Genomic DNA, 20,526 nt, shown 5'->3' on the forward strand with positions numbered 1-20,526 from the left:
CCACATTGGGCTGTCATGGATAAGGCCCCAAGTTGTACCACTGGAGAGCTGCATGACCTTAGGCAGCTCAGTTCCCCTTTTTGTACATCATTCAAGTGGGAGGAAGGATTAGCTCCTGCTGCCCAGACTACTTTCTCACGTAGGAAACCAGTAGGGAATAGAGTCAGTGCACAGTGGTGTGACATGAGCCACAGGTACATCTGAAGAAGGAGAGGGGATCGGCAGCTGGTGGGTTAAGGCCTTACCTAAAGGGTAAGGGAGCAGAGTAAAGGAGCAGAAGCCCCAGAATCAGGCAGACCTAGATGGGGTATTGGCTTTACCCCTGCCCAGCCATGTGACCCTGGGCACGTCATTTACTCTATTCAAATTTCAGTTTCCTCGCCCATGAAAGGAGGGGTTGGAACTCACTAGCTGATCCTCCAGGTTCCTTCCATCTCTCTGAATATGTGGGAAAACAAAACACAACGAAAAGAGGCCAGATTATGCCAAGTAGGCCAAAGGGGAGAATTGCATGTTTAAGGAGGAAGCCAGCCATTGTGGATCAGACTTGTTTGCCAGGAGAAAAGAGCAATAGTGAGCTAGGGGGAAAAGAGGACAAGGAGAAGAGGGAGGAAGAGGCAAGGAAAGGTCATCTCAGAGGAGTGATAGGAAGGGACATTGATGCATGTTTGGTGAGAGAGGTCTTGGTTGGAGGGCATGTCATTTAAGGAGCCACTGCCTGGCACCAGGTTCTTGAGTGAGTAGTGGACCAAAGATTAAGGGTGGTGAGGGTTACAGCAGACACTCCAAAGGGTAAGCTCTGAGTGGAGTGGGGGAAGTGGAAACACTTTCAAATGGGCAGGGCTTCTTCCATGGAGAGCAGAGGATTCGGGGGCACATCAGTAAGTATTTGACACTGGGATTTTTTTTTTTTCATGAAGTTATTAAAATCTTTTTAACTTTTTATTTTATATTGGTGTATAGCTGACTAAACAATGTTGTGATAGTTTCAGGTGGACAGCAGAGGAACTCAGCCATACATACACATGTATCCATTCTCCCCTAAACTCCCCTCCCATCCAGGCGACCACATAACATCAAGCAGAGTTCCCTGCTATAGAGTAGGACCTTGTTGGTTATCCATCTTAAATATAGCAGTGTGCACATGTCCGTCCCCAACTCCCTAACTGTATCTTCTAAAAAAGAATGATACAAATGAAGTTATTTTCAAAACAACTTTATGGTTTCCAGGCGGGAGTGGGGTGGTGCACACAGAGGGGAAGGATTAGTTAGGGAGTTTGACAACCTTGGATTTTATACATCACTGATCCGTTCAAAGCCCAGTACTCATGCATGACCCCTGTCCCATTCATTGGATTGTGTGCTAAGTTGCTTCAGTAGTGCCTGACTCTTTGCAATCCCATGGATTGTAGCCCGCCAGGCTCCTCTGTCTATGGGATTTTTCAAGCCAGATTACTGGAGTGGGTTGCCATGCCTTGCTCCAGGAGATCTTCCCGACCCAGGCATCGAACCTGCATCTCTTCTGTCTCTTATGTCTCCTGCATTGGCAGGTGGGTTCTTTACCACTGAGCCTCCTGGATGCTCTTAAACAAATGCCTGATTGGAATTGTTAGCTTCTTGGTGGTGTGGAGGAGAAGGGGAGTGAAGTGAAGAAAAACCAATTCCAGGTGACTGAGGCTCTCAGTACCTTGGGAGGCAAAAACCTGCTGGAGAGTGCCTGGTATGCCCTTTGGCTGCAGAGCCCACACTGGGGGCAAGGGCGGTGAGGGCTGGGTAGGGGTGAAGAAGGGTTGTTTCAGAGTCAACTAGGTCCTCAGATAAGCAGCTCCAGCTGAGTGACTTTGGGCTGGTCACAACCTCCCTGAGTTTCTATTTCCTTATTTGTCATCTAAAAAAAATAATATTTTTTTTTACACAAAGTTATTGTGAGGAGTAAGTGAAATAATGCACTTGCAGTAACTAGTAGCTGCGGTTATTATCATTACTCTTACAGTGACTGGTTTAGCAAATGTGACAGTAGTAGTCTTTCTTAGCAGTCTCCCTCTCCCACCAAGGACCCAGACTCTGCACTATCAACTTCCTTCTCCTCTGACTTGCCTCAGAATCCTGCCACCGCTTCAGCCGCTGGGCTCTGAGACTAACTTTGTCACCTCCAGTATGAGCCCAGCTTTCCTGGGTGGCCTGTCCAGAGTCCCACCTCCTCCTGACTTGCCTGCCAACATGGGGCCCCAGCAGTGGGCGGAGGGAGGGAGACAGGTGGCAGAAGCCAACAAAATGAGGCTGTGTGTTGCCACCCTGTCACCGATTCCCTGCCAAGGCCTAGCAAGGTCACCTTTTGCTTCTGATTTCCTCCTTTGGGGAGAGGAGAGTTACAATAGCCCTGAGGGATAGAGGGAAAGGGTTTGCCCCCGCAGTTTGGGAAGAACGCTCTCCAGTATTTGCCAGTCTAAGAAACATTCCAGCCAAGGGGAAAAGCCCAAGAGCCCCCACATCTGCAGAGGAAAACCCAGGTTTTCCTCAAGTGACAAGACTCCTAGGTGTGGCCTTGAGAGGGAGGTGATTGCTTATGCTGGGAAATTCAGAGGGTGCTCCAAACTGCTCTCAGCCTCTTGTCCCTGAGGGAAAGGTGGGGTCACCCGAGAAACGCAGTGGCAGTAGGCCAGGGAGGCCTGAAATCACATTCTAGCATGCAGGTCCTGGAGATGAAAGAGCCCAGCCCATTCTCTGGGTTGAGAGGTGAAGGGGAAGATGGGTGGGAAGAGCAGGCAGGCAGGGCCCCGCAGATCTAGAAGTGGAGCAACCTTCTATCTGGTGAGCTGTCAGGGGCCGAAGCTGCCTCCACCCCCAAGTCTCCCCCAGCACAGGCAACCAAACAATGATGTGTTTCTGGAACGCACGCTGGGTGTTCCGTGTTGTGCTCAGCCTCTGTATCAAATCGTCAAGTTCAGTCATTACCCCCGCCCCAGAGTCCTTCCCCTTCAAAGCTTTGATGGGGATGGGCTGAGGTCACGCCAGGAGAGCAGGGTCATTCGGCAAAGGGATGGCCCTGAGCACTGGGCTTCGAGAGAGGGGGAGAATGGAGCAAGAGGCCCTTGGATGGTGAAGGAAGGCCTGAGGGCAACTGGATGGGTGGTGAGGGGTATGGGGGCGGGGCGGGAGATGTTCTTGAAGCTGGGCGGAGGTGCACAGGAGACCAGATTTGGCGAAGACCCAAGCCCTGGAGGAGAAGCAGGGGAAAGGGGCAGGCCAAAGGCACACTGGCATTTCTGTAAAGAAGGGCTTTACCATGTAACCTGCATGAGTCCTTCAAACATAGCAGCGGGGAGACATAACCCCTGATACTTGTCCCAGGCTTTGGAGTTAGCTCCCCCACCACCCCAACACACACACACACACACACACACACACACACACACACACACACACACACACACACATCTCCTTTAATTTTCATAACACCTCTGTTGAGGGTGGCAAGGGTAGGGCAGGGGTAATTACTCCCATTTGACAGATGAAGAAACTGAGACTCAGCGAGATTAAGTGACTTGCCCAAGGTCACACAAATAGTTTTAGTGGCAGAGATGGGACCAGAACTCTGGTCTCCCAACTCCCAGGGCAGCAAAAGACAGAATTGGTCTAAGAAGCATCCAGAGGATGGCATGTCAAACCAGGAATTCTGGAAGGGACCCCTGCCCCATCAATCAATCTCTCTCTGTCTCTCCACTCACTAATACCTGAAATTTCACTCTTAAAGACTCATTCTCGTGGATTGAAACTGTGGGTCCTGTTTAAACGTGAAAGGGTGCTGGAGGAGAGTGGGGACACAGGAGTATTCCTAGGAGAGGGCCCTGGCCATGGAGTGGGGTTGGGGAGGGGAAGGCAGGGGAATGTTAGGAGGGGAAGGGAGAGGAGGAGAGGCAGCCTTGCGAATGCACCTGTTTTGCGAAAGAAGGGGAGGAGTTGCGTCAGGGTGTGAATGCAGGCGCTGTGAAAAGGACCGGCAAATCTGCCTCCAGAGGGAGGCTGGGGGTGGACTTCACGTCACCTTGGGGGAGGGGGAGAGGGCGGCCACTGGTAGGTTGGTTAAGGAAGCAGGTTGGCCTGAGAAGCTAGAATGGTGGAGGGGTGAGTAGGGGTGGGAGAGCTATTCAGGGAGCTGGCCTGGAGCCAGGGGCCCGGCCCAAGGGGGTGAGCAGAGGCTTGAGAGCTCCGGGCCCCATTCCAGCTCCTGACCTTGAGTCACCATTGCAACTCGGCACTTTTCCTACCTCAGCCCAGACACCCATCAAGTCTCTGTTATCTCGGCTTCCCGTTTTACAGAAAACTGTGTAAAAGTTACTCTCCTGATTCTTCCTGACCGACCCTGCCCTTCCTACATTCCTCACTACCGCCCCCATCCAACATCCTGAAAGCCTCCTGGGCCTCCTGGTAGCTCTTCCCAGCTGCCTTTGGTCCCAGAGGCTGCCCTTCCACAGTGCAGGCTGCCCCCGTACCCTCTGGTCCTGAGGGCAAGCGCCTGGAGGCCTCACTCAGCCCTTGGCCTGGGCCTCTCCACTCAGAGGCACAACTATAAAGAGCTGCATTTGAGGACATCAAGGCTGGACTGGCAGCAACCTTAGAAGTCACTTTTGCCATTCCTTCCTTCCTCCCTCCCTTCAATTGTTCCATTTGTTGAGCACTTACTATGTGCCAGACACTGTTATAGGCCCTTGGTATGTAGCTTCATGGAGCTCTCAAGTCTAAATGAGGGTACATGTGTGTGTGCTAAGTCACTTCAGTCGTGTCTGAGTCTGTGCGACCCCTTAGACTGTACTCTGCCAGGCTCCTCTGTCCATGGGATTCTCCAGGCAAGAATACTGGAATGGGTTGCCATTCCCTCCTCTAGGGGGTCTTCCCGAGCCAGGGGTTGAACCCTCATCTCTTATGTCCCCTGCATTGGCAGGCAGGTTCCTTACCACTAGTGCCTCTGGGGAAGCCTCCTAAATGGGGGTATCATTCATCAAATAAGCACCTAAATTACTATACATTTGTAGTCTCAATCCTCTCATTTTGCATTTAGGGGAAACTGGGGCCCAGAGTGGTTATGAAACATTTCCAATGTTGTTCTGGCAGCCAGGGGCAAAACCACGCCAGACTCTGGTCTCCTGACTGTTACCCTAGTGCCCTGTCCACAGTGCTCTGGAAAGAATACACTGAGTGTAAGGGCAAAGTGCTTATCCCTCTATGCAGACCCAGACTTAACCTATAGTCAGAGTAGCACATGGCCTACTTGTCAGGACTTGAGGATCACCGATGAGCAATCTCCCCTCTCCCACTGTTGTGACCCTGCTAGCTTGTTCCCTCCCCACCCCCAGGTCCCCATCCAGGTGTAAAATCGTACCACTAACTGAAATCTAAGGGTTAGAGCCCCATGACCTGGGGAAAACCTGTTAAGCCATTACCTGCCATTTACACAAACACATTTCCCCAATTTGTCCTTCAGGAGAGGCTGGTTGCATATCATTGCAGGGAGGGAGAACAACTGTCGCCCTTACAGGGGGCATTGGTAGGAAGGGCAGGGCACCTCCAAACATTAGTGAGGGGCCCCATGGAACCCTAGGCAGCAGGAGGGCACAGGGACAGGCAGGAGGAAGGTACCTGAAAAGGAAGTGGGAAAGTTCTGAACACAGGCTCCTCCTTCACAGTTTAGCCTGGAGGCCATCCCTACACCAACATCAACAGTGACCAGTGACATTTTGTTTCAAAAATATGTGTTTACAATTGGTCTTTCCTTCTACTTGGATTATATTGAGTCTTTTGTCCCTGCCCCAGCCTGCTATGGGAGTAGTTTGTACTTATTTGCAATTAGAAAGGGCCTTCCCTGTGTCCAGTCAAGCAGTTGTCCTTAACCCTGGGGGTCTCCAACCTCTGTGCTGTGGACTGGTCCTCCTTTCAGATCATTGGCAGCATCAGATTAGAAATGAAGGGCATGATAAATGTAATGTGCTTGGATCATCTTGAAACCATCCCCCGACCCCCAGTCCGAGGAAAAATGGTCTCCCACGAAATGAATCCCTGGTGCCAAAAAGGTTGGGGACTGCTGCCTTAACCAGTCTGCCAGGCCTGAGTTGAAATGCAGATCCATCCCATCCTGGCATGCTGGTAGGGCCACCCTCCCCATGAGAGTCTTTTAGTCAGTGGAAGGAACCAGCCCCAATCTGGGGGCTTCCCCACCCTAACCCTGATAAAGGCCTATAAAGTTCCCCTGCAAACTGTGATGAAGGGGGTTCAGTGCAAATGGGCATTCATGCCTAGAATGCAGCCCTGCTTAGAAATCTCAAAACAAGGTAAAATCCCCACCCAGAGACAGCCTGGAGTTTAGAATCACACACCAAAGGTTCATGTCTCGCCTCTCCAACTGCTAGCTGGGTAACCCTAGGCTAGTCACTTAAACCTGTCTGAGCCTTGGTTTCCTCATCCACAAAATGGGCCTAAGATAATATGATACTCTATTCCTACTATCAACTATCCTGGGGCTTCCCAGATGGCACTAGTGGTAAAGAACCCACCTGCCAATGCAGAAGATGCAGGTTTGATCCTTGGGAAGATCCCCTGGAGGAGGGCATGGCAACCCACTCCAGGATTCTTACCTGCAGGATCCCATGGACAGAGGAGCCTAGCGGGCTACAGTCCATAGGGTCTCAAAGAGTCGCACACAACTGAAGCGACTTAGCACCATAGCACAGTCACTGAAACCTGTGTGAGCCTCAGTTTCCTCATCCACAAAATGGTCCTGAGATAATCTGATACCCAATTCCTACTACTGTCAACTATCCATAGCTATTGACAAGGTTCAAAAGGCTAATGGATATAATCTTAGCACAGTGCCTGCTAAGCAATCAGTACACGGGAACTACTGATGTTATTACTTGGACCAGATGTGGCTGTGAGATCTCCCAGGGATAGGTCAAGACCTAACAGCTGTGCATCCCTGCCCTCTTGCTGAATTGAGGTTTTCATATGTCAGGTTTGCTTAAAGCAAGGCCCACCTGCAGGGCATTCCCTGAGCTGGTGATTCATGGGTGGGATGCGTTCCACCCACCTATTTTAAGCTGTTCTACATTTTCTTCCTCTTGATATGGACGTGTTTACACAGAGGAGGACAGTCCCAGTCAAAACAAGATGAAAATACACTGCTGGCTGGGAGCCCCAAGCTAACTGGTTTCAGGTCCTCTCCCAGCTGTCAGCACCTCACAACAGAGCCACAGGGGTTGGGGGGGTTGCTGCCCAGTCCTGCTCCCCTGCCTCCCTCCATCAGCCCAACTCTGCCTGGTATCAGGCAGTTGGCCATCGCCTGGTCAAGCTAGAGTGGGATTCTGGGGCTGAGGTTTTGCCAGTTTTACAAGGGCAAGAAGGAGGGGTGCTGAGGGGCAAGGGCTGCCCTGGCCAGCTCTGGTGTGAGTATTGTGTCTGCCGCCAGGGCTGCCTGCTACACAGGCAGAGAAGTCAGCTGCCAACAGAGAGTGGCAGAAAATGGCCAAAGAAAGCTCCCCCAGCAACCTGACCTCCTGCCTGGCATTCCCTGCACTGGACTCATTCCCTGGGGTTAACAGGAGGCTCTTGGTAAAAAGAAATTACCCCAGGGAAGGAGAACCCAGGTACCCCTTATCAGTCACAGAGCTGTCCTGGGGGTCAGTTTCTCACCTGTGTCAATTTATCAGTGAGTTGGTAGGACCTGAGGAGAAGATTTACAGGGAGGATTCTTTGATGAGCGTGCAAACCAGGTTCTCTGCACAAGGAGCACTAAAAATAAATATCCCCAGTAGGGCTTAGACATATATTTGATTGCTCCTCACGGCCTCTGCAGAACAGTTTGCTTATGTTTACCAAGAAGAACAGGAGAAAACAAACTCCTTTGTCATAAACTCTGCTATTTAGACGTGCCCACTCAGGTAGGTTGGTTTATTTACAGTGAGTTCAGGAACATTTGGGCCCATTTGCCTGTCCCCTGAAAGCTCAAGGCCACCAGTTAGCCAGGACCCATTGTAAGGCCTCACCTCAGGCCCAGTCTATACTTAGTCAGCCTGGGTCACTAATCCCAGAAGCCCCGCAACTCATTTTCAATACTCAACTTAGTACTCCAAATAAAGTAAGTATATTCAGACCACACTGTTCTTCCCTGAGACAAACGAGTTTCCCTTCTGAGAAAGACTTTTCATTTCAACAGGGATCCTCAAGAGTTCAAAGCCAAGGGTGACATTAGTGGTGAGAATTTCCTCTAAGTTGGCGGACATCAGGGTATTTTTAATCAGGATTGGTTTTTTATCTGCACCCCCACCCCACTGCACCATCATTCCAGTTATATGGCTGTCACTCACTCAGAATCAGGCTTGCTAGTCTGAAATCCCTCTTTGATGTTACTGCCAGCTGAGACTTGGCTGTCCTCCTCCCAGGCTTCACCATCCTCTAGTGCTCCCTGTGGGTGCCCTGTTCCCAACTGACCAAGCCCCTCCAGCTAAAGATGGAAAGTGACTGAAGTCCCAGTATTTGCACAGAGCCAGGCACACACACATGGATGAATTATCCTTTTTATTGAAGAGGTCTGGCCTTGATTCCAGGTCATTAGTGGCCACTTAGATTGTGTTTGGGTTGGGTTTCCCAAGTATGTTTGATTTTCACAGGTCTTTTGTGTTTTTAACTCTGACAATGATTGTCACCAAATTAAAATATTAACAGGAAGCAAATTCATGAATTTGCCTATAGTTCTTCCCTGTGGGGGCCATGAACCAAGTTCAAATACTTATCTCAACTTTCTGTTTACTTATTAAGCACAGGTGTATGGCATTGAGGCTGTGTGCCAGGCACTGGGCCAAACTCTGAGGGATACAATGATGAATAAGATAAGCCCCTGCCCTCAAAGAGCTTATATTCTAGTCTAGAAAGCCAGTCACTGCTCACTTGAGAACGTATGCACTGCCCACTTCTGGTGGACATGTTCTTATCTGGCTGTGACTTTAGTCCTGCTTGAAAGACTGAAAGTGATTACTGACTGCTGGTGCCATTTGGGGCTTTCTTGGTGGCTCAGCAGTTAAGAATCTGCCTGCAATGCAGGAGACACAGGAGACGCGGGTCTGATCCCTGGATCAGGAAGATCACCTGGAGAAGGAAATGGCAACCCACTCCAGTGTTCTTGCCTGGAGAGAGACTCTCAAGGCCAAAACTTTATGCAGGTTACACGTCGTCCAGGCAGGAAAGGATTGCTAAGACTTTCAAAAGACTACATTTTACTTGCTGATTCCCATTTGAACATCAGTCACTCAACTTTATGCAGGTTACACGTCGTCCAGGCAGGAAAGGATTGCTAAGACTTTCAAGAGACTACATTTTACTTGCTGATTCCCATTTGAACATCAGTCACTCAACACTATCCCCCTCTCCATAGGCAGTAGCCACAACTTGTGAGACCATGGAAGCAACAAACTGGAACTGGACAGGAAATTAGAAATGCTAGACTTTGAAAGAGCAGTGATAAGGCTGCTCATATGGTGAGCCATGTTAGCAGCAGTGTTTGGGGACAGGGCCCTTACCCCACATTCACATGGCCCTTCATATTTAGAAGCCTTCTAAGTGTCCAGGGGGTCTGGGGTTAAGGTGGAAAAAAAACTCTGGCCTTCTGATATGTTTTCTTCCTACTTGACCAAGTTCATTTAAAACAGGTGCTAAACGAAGACAGAAATATAGATCAATGGAACAAAATCGAAAACCCAGAGATAAATCCATGCACCTATGGACACCTTATCTTTGACAAAGGAGGCAAGAATATACAGTGGAGAAAAGACAATCTCTTTAACAAGTGGTGCTGGGAAAACTGGTCAACCACTTGTAAGAGAATGAAACTAGAACACTTTCTAACACCATACACAAAAATAAACTCAAAATGGATTAAAGATCTAAACATACGACCAGAAACTATAAAACTTCAGAGGAGAACATAGGCAAAACATTCTGACATAAATCACAGCAGGATCCTCTATGCCCCATCTCCCAGAATAGTGGAAATAAAAGCAAAAATAAACAAATGGGACCTAATTAAAAGTAAAAGCTTCTGCACAACACTCTGTATAATCGGCTCCAGTTTCATCCACCTCATTAGAACTGATTCAAATGTATTCTTTTTAATGACTGAGTAATACTCCATTGTGTATATGTACCACAGCTTTCTTATCCATTTGTCTGCTGATGGACATCTAGGTTGCTTCCATGTCCTGGCTGTTATAAACAGTGGGAGAGGGAGAGGGTGGGATGATTTGGGAGAATGGCATTGAAACGTGTATAATATCATATAAGAAATGAATCTAGGTTTGATGCAGGGTGCAGGATGCTTGGGGCTGGTGCACTGGGATGACCTGGAGGGATGGTGTGGGGAGGGAGGTGGGAGGGGGGTTCGGGATTGGGAACACATGTACACCCGTGGCAGATTCATGTTGATGTGTGGCAAAACCAATAAATATTGTAAAGTAAAATAATAATAATAATAAATTTAAAAAAGAAAAGCTTCTGCACAACAAAGGAAACTATAAGCAAGGTAAAAAGACAGCCTTCAGAATGGGAGAAAATAATCGCAAATGAAGCAACTGACAAAGAACTAATCTCAAAAATATACAAGCAACTCCTGCAGCTCAATTCCCAAAAAATAAACGACCCAATCAAAAAATGGGCCAAAGACCTAAACAGACATTTCTCCAAAGAAGACATACAGATGGCTAACAAACACATGAAAAGATGCTCAATATCACTCATTATCAGAGAAATGCAAATCAAAACCACAGTGAGGTACCATTTCACGCCAGTCAGAATGGCTGCTATCCAAAAGTCTACAAGCAATAAATGCTGGAGAGCGTGTGGAGAAAAGGGAACCCTCTTACACTGTTGGTGGGAATGCAAACTAGTACAGCCACTATGGAGAACAGTGTGGAGATTCCTTAAAAAACTGGAAATAGAACTGCTTTATGACCCAGCAGTCCCACTGCTGGGCATACACACCGAGGAAACCAGAATTGAAAGAGACACGTGGACCCCAGTGTTCATCGCAGCACTGTTTATACTAGCCAGGACATGGAAGCAACCTAGATGTCCATCAGCAGATGAATGGATAAGAAAGCAGTGGTACATATACACAATGGAGTATTACTCAGCCGTTAAAAAGAATACATTTGAATCAGTTCTAATGAGGTGGATGAAACTGGAGCTGATTATACAGAGTGAAGTAAGCCAGAAAGAAAAACACCAATATAGTATACTAACGCATATATATGGAATTTAGAAAGATGGTAATGATAACCCTGTATATGAGACAGCAAAAGAGACACAGATGTGTAGAACAGTCTTTTGGACTCTGTGGGAGAGGGAGAGGGTGGGATGATTTGAGAGAATGGCATTGAAACACGTATAATATCATATGTGAAACGAATTGCCAGTCCAGGTTCAATGCAGGATACAGGATGCTTGGGCCTGGTGCACTGGGATGACCCAGAGGGATGGTATGGGGAGTGAGGAGGGAGGGGGGTTCAGGATGGGGAACACGTGTACACCCGTGGTGGATTCATGTTGATGTATGGCAAAACCAATACAATATTTAAAGTAATTAGCCTCCAATTAAAATAAATAAATTTATATTAAAAAAATAAAAGGCCATTCTTATAAATGCCTCATAAAAAAATAAATAAAAATAAAACAGGTGCTAGAGCTGTGTTTCTCAGGGAGACCCTCCCCTGCCATGCACAGTGGTAGAGTTCCTCTCACTTCTTGTTATTACTCTCTGTCTGAGGACTCAACTCCGTGGACCAAGCCCCTTATTGCAGCAGCCTACTGTTGGATAGAAATCACCCAGCAAGATGACAGATGCGTCTGGATTGTCTCCCAACTGTGCTCAGGCCCCGCTGCCCCAAGAGGTCCAAGGGGTGTCTGAGAAAGTCCATCTTCTCAACTGCCGAGTTAGTAATTGTCTACACTTGGCCATTCCTCAGTTTCCATGTTTACTTTAGTTCTTCTGCGACTCTGTCAACAAACGCCACGGTCTTATTAGTTTTAGCAAATAACAGGATGTCAGAACTGTTAACCAGGATTCACTACTTTGCTGTTATACCTCTATCCCAGGACATAGGGGCCAGTGTTCCTCTTATTTTTTAAGATGTATGAGATTTGGCAGGAAGCCTTTCCCGGGCAGGCCCAATGCGCTCTGCTCCGTCTATAGGCCTTTAAGGCTGCTCACTGCCAAGGCTCCGCCCACCAAGACCTGGGCTTTTCTGACTTTGCTTGATGGCACAAAGACATCGGGCTTCCCAGGTAGCAGTAGTGGTAAAGAATCCCCCTGCCAATGCAGGAGAAGTAAGAGATGCGGATTCAACCCTTGGGGATCCCATCCCTGGGTCAGGAAGATCCCCTGGAGGGGGGCATGGCAACCCGTTCTCTTGCCTGGAGAATGCCATGGACGGGGAGCCTGGTGGGCTACAGTCCATGGGGTTGCGCAGAGTCAGACACGACTGAAGCTGCTTATCACTGAAGTGACTTAGCATGCACAAAGATATCTGTCAAAAGAAAAAAATCAATATGAATACTTTGAATTTTCCTTTTCTTGTGCTTTACCCATACACTCTTACAGTGCCCTTTAAAAGCAGTCTGTACTTGGTAAGGCAGCTTTGGGACTTAACATTCACGTGGAGAAGGGCGAGGGGATGGTATTTCAGGCTGGCACTAAGGGTTTCCAGGCTTTTGACGCAAAGTAGGTTGTTCTTCCAATCCCGCCCCCAACACTGCCTGTCTCAAGGAGTGAGAGGTTAAAAGGGTCACTCGCTTGCTGACAGAGAACCAGGAAGTCCAAGCCTTGGGGGAAACACAGCCTTTGTTTACTTAAGCCCCAAACCTAGCAGGCAGTGTAAATTAAACATAAAAATAAAATAAGATACCAAAACATAGGCCGGATGCATACCACAGAGAGCAGTGAATTCCCCTTCTGCTCTCCCTGGGGAGAGGGGGAGTCAGTGAGCCTCAAGGGCGCCCTTCTGGCCAGGCAGATGCTAGCAAGCCACGAGATGGGATGAGGTGGTAGGGGCAGGGGAGAGCAAGGCTTGGCTCAGGGTGGGGATGGGCACATTGGCAGAGATCCTGGACAGTCTTTATCGTTAGCCCAGCAAGCTCCTTGAGGGGGCACTGAGTCACAGCCCTCCAGCCAACCTCAGAATGGATCCATGTTTGACCAGGCAGTGACAACCACAGGGCTGGAGGAGAGCTGGCTTTTATAGAAGGGAGGTAGGGCTGATTAATTGACCAGACCGTGCTGTTGGAAAAAAAAGCAGCCTCTCTCCATTCTCACCCTCTCTCCAGGTTCTTCTTCTCCCTTGTCACCCTGATGCCCACCCCCATACCTCCAACCTCCCAGGCCAGGAGTACCCACCAACAGCTGGGAAGTGTCTCAGAAGCAATCTGTTCCTCATAATGGAGAGGCCAGATTTGCCAAAGGTTGACTTATAAATCAGAGCAGATTGGGGTTATCTTTCTAATAGTGGCTCTCATTCATTTTCTGATTAAGCGTTTAGGAGTGAGAGGGAACGAGGTAGCCAAACAGGAGAGGGAAGGAGATGACTGAACAGAAGTTAGGCTCAGAATGGTTGGATGGCATCCCCAACTCAAAGGACATAAGTTTGAGCCAACTCCGGGAGATAGTGAAGGACAAGGAAGCCTGGCCTGCTGCAGTTCATAGAGTCACAGAGTTGGACATGACTGAGCGACTGAACAACAGTGCTCAACCCCATCATGGTGTGTGACACAAAGTGGGTCATGGTGACTGGCATTATGGTGACTCTTCAGGTAGACCCTCTCGTGGCTCTCACCTGTAGACCAGTGACTCCCAAAAGCAGTTCCATGGACTGGAGCCACAAGCGCTGTATCCACATCTCCTGAAAGGACCCTTCCCAATCCACAGACATCCGTATTCTCCTCATCTGGACGCATTTCTTGCCCTCCGCAGCCCACCAGCAAGGTGTACCTGCTGTGTTTGCTCATCTTATGCTGATCGGCCACTGACCACTCTGTAGAAAGTAATAGAAAAATTGAGTTCATCCCGATTTAAATATTTGTAATTGATAGTGGCAGAATGTGGCACTCTCCCAGGGCTTTTGCATGGGGAAAAAAAATTCCTAATTCCTCAAAGTGTCAAGAATTCTATTAGAACTCTAAGGTGTGACTCGGAGGGTGGCATTTGTAGGCACTGCAGTAGTCTGGTCAGGCAAACAGCTTGGACTGAGGGGGAATTTTCCTCAGTGCCATTCAAATCATGCTTCTCAGACCATCAGTCACATATGATGCCTATGCCAGGACTGGGTCTCCTTAGAACTGATCTCATGAGGAGCCTGCAGGAATCATCTCTTAGGCATTCATATGATTGATGGTACACAAATGGTGCTCGTTTTTATTTCTTTGAATGTGTAATTGACCTCTTTGAAAACTGTGGGCCTGGCAGCACCAGCACTTCCTTGCAGCCAGTGGACAGTGTGTAGTGTCAAGCTGGTTCCCCCTATACCCACCTGACTTCCACTCCCAAGACCCTGTCACCCATGACCCTTGTACAGTACTCAGTCATCCTTGGATGTCAGAGTAGAGGCTGTGGCTTGTGACACTCTGGCTGGGTCTAGAGTATCCTGCCCTGCCACCTTGCCATGTCCTATTGCTTTACTACCCCTTTGGGGTCACGGGGAAGCTGGCATCAGCTGAGAGAGAGAGAGAGAGAGAGAGAGAGAGAGAGAGAGAGAGAGACTGAATGATGCCCTGGGCTTGCCTATCTCTATGAATTGTGCTTAGTTGCTCAGTCGTGTCTGATGGTTTGTGACCCCATGGACTATAGCCTGCCAGGCTCCTCTATCCATGGGGATTCTCCAGGCAAGAATACTGGAGTGTGTTGCCACGCCCTCCTGCAGGGGATCTTCCCAACCCAGGGATCGAACCCAGGTCTCCCACATTGCAATTGGATTCTTCACCGTCTGAGCCACCAGGGAGCCCAAGAATACTGGAGGGAGTAGCCTATCCCTTCTCCAGCAGATCTTCCCAACCCAGGACTCGAACCAAGGTCTCCTCCCTTGCAGGCAGATTCTTTACCAGCTGAGCTACCAGGGAAGCCCCTCTCTGTGAATTAGACTTCGTCGAAGGCCGAAAGGGTGTTTGCATAAATGTGTGTGCATGTGCTTCTGTGCTGCTCTTTCCTCCTGATAAGGTGTGTGTATTCCTTGTCAGCAGTTCTCAAACCCTGGGCAGGGGGCCTTCCTTAACCTCTCCCAGAACTCCTTTGAGCTCCCTGGCTCAGTTCCCATGTCTGGGGAGGGTGGGGGCAGGGGGCCTGTCCAGGGAGGAGCTTGCCTTGTTTCTCTCCTTTTTTTCTGTTCTGGGAGTAGTGTGTAGCCTGCCCCTTCCTGCCATTGCCGCACCTCAGCTGGGCTGCCTTCTTTCCATCCAGGAAGCCCGAGGGAGGGGGGAGGTGGCTGGAGAGCCAGAGGCCCACAGAGTCCCACAACAGAGGATCAAGGAGCCACCTCAAGTGAGCCTCCTGTGAATAGCTCCACTGTGAGTTAAGCAAGGGCCTCAGGAGTACAATGTGGGAGCCCGGGGAGGCTCATAATGCTTACCCATCCTGGCCTGGGAGCCTCCCTGCGCCTGAAGAGGCCGGCATTATTACCAGCGTTTTGTTTCCCAGGGAACCTGGACCACTTCAGAGGTCACCCATTCTATCGCGGGGGCCCGCAATAGAGCCAGGTGCTCCACCTCAGAGCCCCTGGCCTCTTCACAGGCCCCTCGTCTGCTGGCTCAGCGTCCCCAAGATCCTCCTGGTTCTCATCTTCCAAGCATTGCCAATCATCGCAAGTCCTTCACATACCACTCAGAGTAACCCCAGCAACTGCCAGAAAAAATGGCTTGCCTTGGAATTTCGGCTCTTGTGGCCGCTCCATAGAGCCGAAGGGCTGGGAAGAGGCCCTGCCAGTGTCGGTTGCCCTGGCCCAGAGAAGCTGGTGGAGGGCTGGTGCAGACGAACACACGTGGAGAGTGGCCGTGTTCTTGCTGCTTCCTCTCCCAGCCTCTGGGAGGGCTGTTGAGCACAGGGATTCCCAGAAGGTGGGCCACAATGAGGGGGGTTATTTGCCCACCTGAAGATGCTCACTAGTTGGGAGGGCCATATGAACAAGGATGAGACCACTAGGAGCTGGGCAAAGAGGGGAGACCAGGAGGTTGGCAGACAGAGGTGAACACCCCACCCATGCTAAACATAGATTCCCCCCCTACTCAGAAGGAAGACACTGGCAACTGTGAGACCCTTAAGGACCTGTGCTTTGTTCCCTTGGTTTACAAAGGAAGGGAATCAGAGTGAGGGACCCTGGCACTATCAACCACGTCACAGGAGCCTTAGGTCCCATGGAAATTCCAGGTTTTAAGACTGCTCTGTTGCATGCTAAGTGGCTTCAGTCGTGTTTGACTCGTAGCAACCGCATAGACTGTAGCCCACCAGGCTTTTCTGTCCATGGGACTTTCCAGGCAAGAATAGTAGAGTGGGTGGCCATTTCCTTCTCCAGAGGATCTTCCTGACCCAGGGATCAAACTAGAGTCACTTATGTCTCCTGCATTGGCAGGTGGGTTCTTTACCATCTGAGCCACCAGGAAAGCCCCTGACTGCTGTGTTATCCCTGTCTAGATGGACAAGGACCAAATGACAGGGTGGGGAGAAACAAGCGTGCCCAATTCTCAGGAATGGAGTGATGATGGTGGTATGGCCCTCCCAAACCCCAGACTGCCATCCTGAGCACCCTGAAGCCCTAGGCTTTTTCCTGAAGTAAATATTTCACAGAGATCTAACCAGTAGGGAGACTTCAGAGTTCGCCACAGGCCTAGGATATTGTAGAAGGCAGCACAGCTGTTGATCTGTACTACCAGTTTGTTTATTTGCTTTTTTAATTTCCATAAAATGTGCCTTCTACTTTGAATAGGTGTTAATCTAGTTTGATTTAAGTTGAGTTGAACTGAACTGAATTGAATGATAATGGCAACTAGTGTGGGGAGGAGGGACGAGAAGGGTATTCCATTTACTCAGGTGAATTTGACATCTCTTTTTTTTTTCAGGAATGTCTGTTTCATACTTGTAGATGGGTAATGGGGACAGTGGAAAATGGGAAGAGAAGTTAGAAAAATTATGGAGGTAAATTTTCCCAGCTGCAAGGCATAAGGAGAAGGGAGACAAGCATAAATATTGACACAAGGTTCATGAAATTTAAGATCCACTGAACTAAACTGCATTCCTGGATAACGTTGCCAATACTTCCAGTCTTGCTGAGATGCCAACACAAATCGTGCCCCCCCCCCGACAAAGTGAGATGCCAGAGGTGGGGCAACCAAGGTGATTTGACAAGAGCCCTTTCCGGCTTCTTTGAATGAGGGTCAAAAGGGTGGAATGCCTTGTCCAGATGGCGCTTGGCGTCTGCCTGTCATCCATAGTGTCACTGGGAGATTGTTTGTGAAGCTCACGTGGGACCCCGTCCGGAGGGAGCTGAAAGGCACAATTCATTGCTTCTGCCACCATTCGGTGCCAAGGTTTGGCCCAAATTGGTTGCTAGAGCCACTTTTCCAAGACAGCGTCCCTCTTGCCACAGTTCCCCTTGGGCTCCCTGAAGCCCACCGCTGCCTTCTGCATCTTCGCCTGCAGATTCCTCCCCAGTTGCCTGCCCCCCAGAGTCGACGTTCTGGGTCCCAGCCATGTGGGGCAGTTCACATGACCCTCTGAGGACAAGGCACTTTGTCTGTCGCTGTCTTTCCTTCTTGCTTCCCTCCTTCTGGACTTTGGGGATTTTCCATGAGGCCAGAGTAACCATGTAAGTGGCAGCGTCCTTCCTGTCTGTACTCTCCCACCCCTGGCGTGGAACCTGAGGGCAAGAGAGAAGAGTGAAGCCAGGACAAGCTAAATGATGGCCTTTCAGCCTCCTTTCTCCCCCAGCCTCTTCAGAAAAAGGGACAAGTAAGTACTTAGAGGTAGACGGAGCTTCAGGCAGAGGGGGCACGGAGGGGAGTGAGTGGGGAGGGTTGTTTGCAGCCACCCCGTCAACTGTGCTCAATAGCCTTTATGATTTCCTTGTCCGGCTCCTAACTCAGCGTTTCTTTGGTGGCCAGTCCCATACCTTCCCACATCTCCTGACACAGACCCTGTGTTTTGCTGGCAACAGGGCTGAATCTTGGGGGTGGAACATATCCTGTAGAAAATAAGGAAGACTTGCCTATAAATAGTTTCCTCTGGGCTGCGTGGCACACAGTGCTTCAAGTGTGACAGAAAGGGAAGTGAGATGTTCCCCCTCCTTGCCACCCCCAACCTACCGCACCCACCCCAATCTGGTCCCCACACCTCGGCAGCATGCTCAGATCCTGCCCACGAGTTCTGTGGCCCAGACTGGCCACTCTCCGTCTTCCTGGGCTGTGGGAACCCAAAATAGGAAGGGGCTCCAGCCCTAGAGAGTCTGGCTTTTGAAGGAGAAGAGACTGGTGATAATGTTGAGACACCTCTTCCAGTTCCAAGGGAACAAGTGTCTCAGCATCCAGCCTCAGGTGGCTTCCAGGGCCACCTGAGATGGTGGGAGTTGAGGAGCTGACTCGCCCTCCTGCTGCCCTCCATCTAGAAGGTCACCCTGGGAGGGGGAGGGTCAGCTGTGTCTGTTTAACCACAGAAACCCCCAGCTGTAGGGCTAGGATCAGAGCCGGCAAAGGAGCCGGCTCATCAGCTGGGTGCTGGGACTGTGGGGGCTTTCAGTCCAGCCTGTCATGTAACTCACAGCATGGGAGAAAGGGAGTCGGGAAATACACACATTGGCGCGGCTGTGCTGTTGAATCCTTAGGCCACTGTTTCCCGCCTGAGGCCCACGTCCACAAGGCACAAGGATGCTGACAGCCTCATGGATCAGCACTTTACTCAGAAAACTCAAATCAGATCACAGATGCCCATACAGCGTGCACTTCCACTCACTGCAAGGTCTGGTGCAGCTATTCCGGACAGAGGAATTTTCCAGTGTGCCCAGGGTTCAGCAGAAAGCCTTCTGGGTTCCTCCAATTTCTCCCTCTCCCCCTACTACCTGCCGCATCTCTCTTATGCCTGCTGTTTGAAAATCTTCCTACAGGGACAGTTTTTATTTAGGTTGGTGGCCTTAGTTTAGCAAACCCTGGGGTCCAGGGATCCAGCCACGATTTGTAAACTGAGAACCATGAGGCCTCATAGGGAGTACTTCTCACTACTGGTTGGTGAACTAGAGGTGAACAGGGGAGAGAGATCCGCTGAGTGTGGGCTGATCCTGGGACATACTTTCCAAGTTGTTTTCTTAAACTACATCCCTGATACGAGCTGGTTTTCTTGTTCTTGGTTTCATTCTTCTAAAAGCTGAGCACAGCAGGAATGAGGGGAAAGAGTTAATTAAGGGCGTCAGTTAGCGGGGCCCTGGGGACTTTAGGTTTGACTGGATTATTATTCCCAGACTCCCTACGTCATGTGGGGCACTGTGTAGTCCATCCTGGGAGCCACCTGGTGGGAGTCATGGTTTCAGTTTTCTAGACAGAGAGGGCTTTCATTGAGGACTGCGTAGCTGCCTTTTGAAATCATGCGGGTGAGCAAAGCCCTCTTATAAAGCTCATTTAGACACTTTGGATATTCTTCTGGTCCCACATGCTGCTGGTGTCCTAGACACTTCTAGGTGGGCCTGCCCCCACCTTTTCTTCCTCCCTCACTACTTTCCTGGCACCTCCAACACATCCACCAACTGCCTTGATTCACTCATTCAATAAACTTACTCCCTGCCCCACTAGTAAGTGTAGTAAGAACAAACTTGGTCTCTAGGTCAGGAAGACCTGGGCTGGAGTCCCAGCTCTATAATTTATTCACTGTGCCACCACCTTGGGCAAGGTAGCCTCTCAGACCCTCTGTTTCTTCATCTGTAAAAATGACAGTAACAGCGCCTACACTGCCAGGTTTGTAACTCAGCCAACACAGCGTCTGGCCCATAGCCGAAGCTCAGTGTATGGTAGCAGTGATTGTCAGCGGGTCTCAAACTGAGCTTATTTCTAATCGAAGTATAATTAATGTACAGTTACAGTACACGACTTAGTGACTGAGCAACAACAGCAATGTACAGTTCAAACACAGCCTCGCTAGCAAACTTCACCTCTTTGCTTTCCCCTCCCCGAACTACCTGGAATTTTATGCCTCTCTCTCCATATAAGGGAGTTCCCATTGAAGGAGCCGGTTTTTCTCCTCTCCTATGCCCTGTTTTCCTGGTGGTGTTTTCTCCCTCCTGACCTAGCTTATTTATCTCTCTTTTTTCTTTTCATCATCTCCCTTGGAATCTTGAGGTGGGTAGCAATACTGAGTTTAAGAAAGATTTACAAGCAAATGAAAGGTCAGCTCAGACCCTTTCTGGACCAGGAAAACTCTCTGTGACACAGAGGGCAAATTAAGACATCAGGGAATTCCAATATCGATTA

At 49.6% G+C, this 20,526-nt stretch overlaps 1 protein-coding gene across 3 annotated transcripts in view; it reads left to right on the plus strand.

Annotated features, from left to right (window-relative positions):
* Positions 1 to 20,526, plus strand: part of TSC22D3 (TSC22 domain family member 3) — a 68,008-nt gene that overhangs the window by 41,383 nt on the left and 6,099 nt on the right. The gene's annotated exons all lie outside the window — the stretch shown is intronic.

This window comes from Ovis canadensis, chromosome X, assembly GCF_042477335.2.
Source record: "Ovis canadensis isolate MfBH-ARS-UI-01 breed Bighorn chromosome X, ARS-UI_OviCan_v2, whole genome shotgun sequence".
Taxonomy (NCBI): Eukaryota; Metazoa; Chordata; class Mammalia; order Artiodactyla; family Bovidae; genus Ovis; species Ovis canadensis.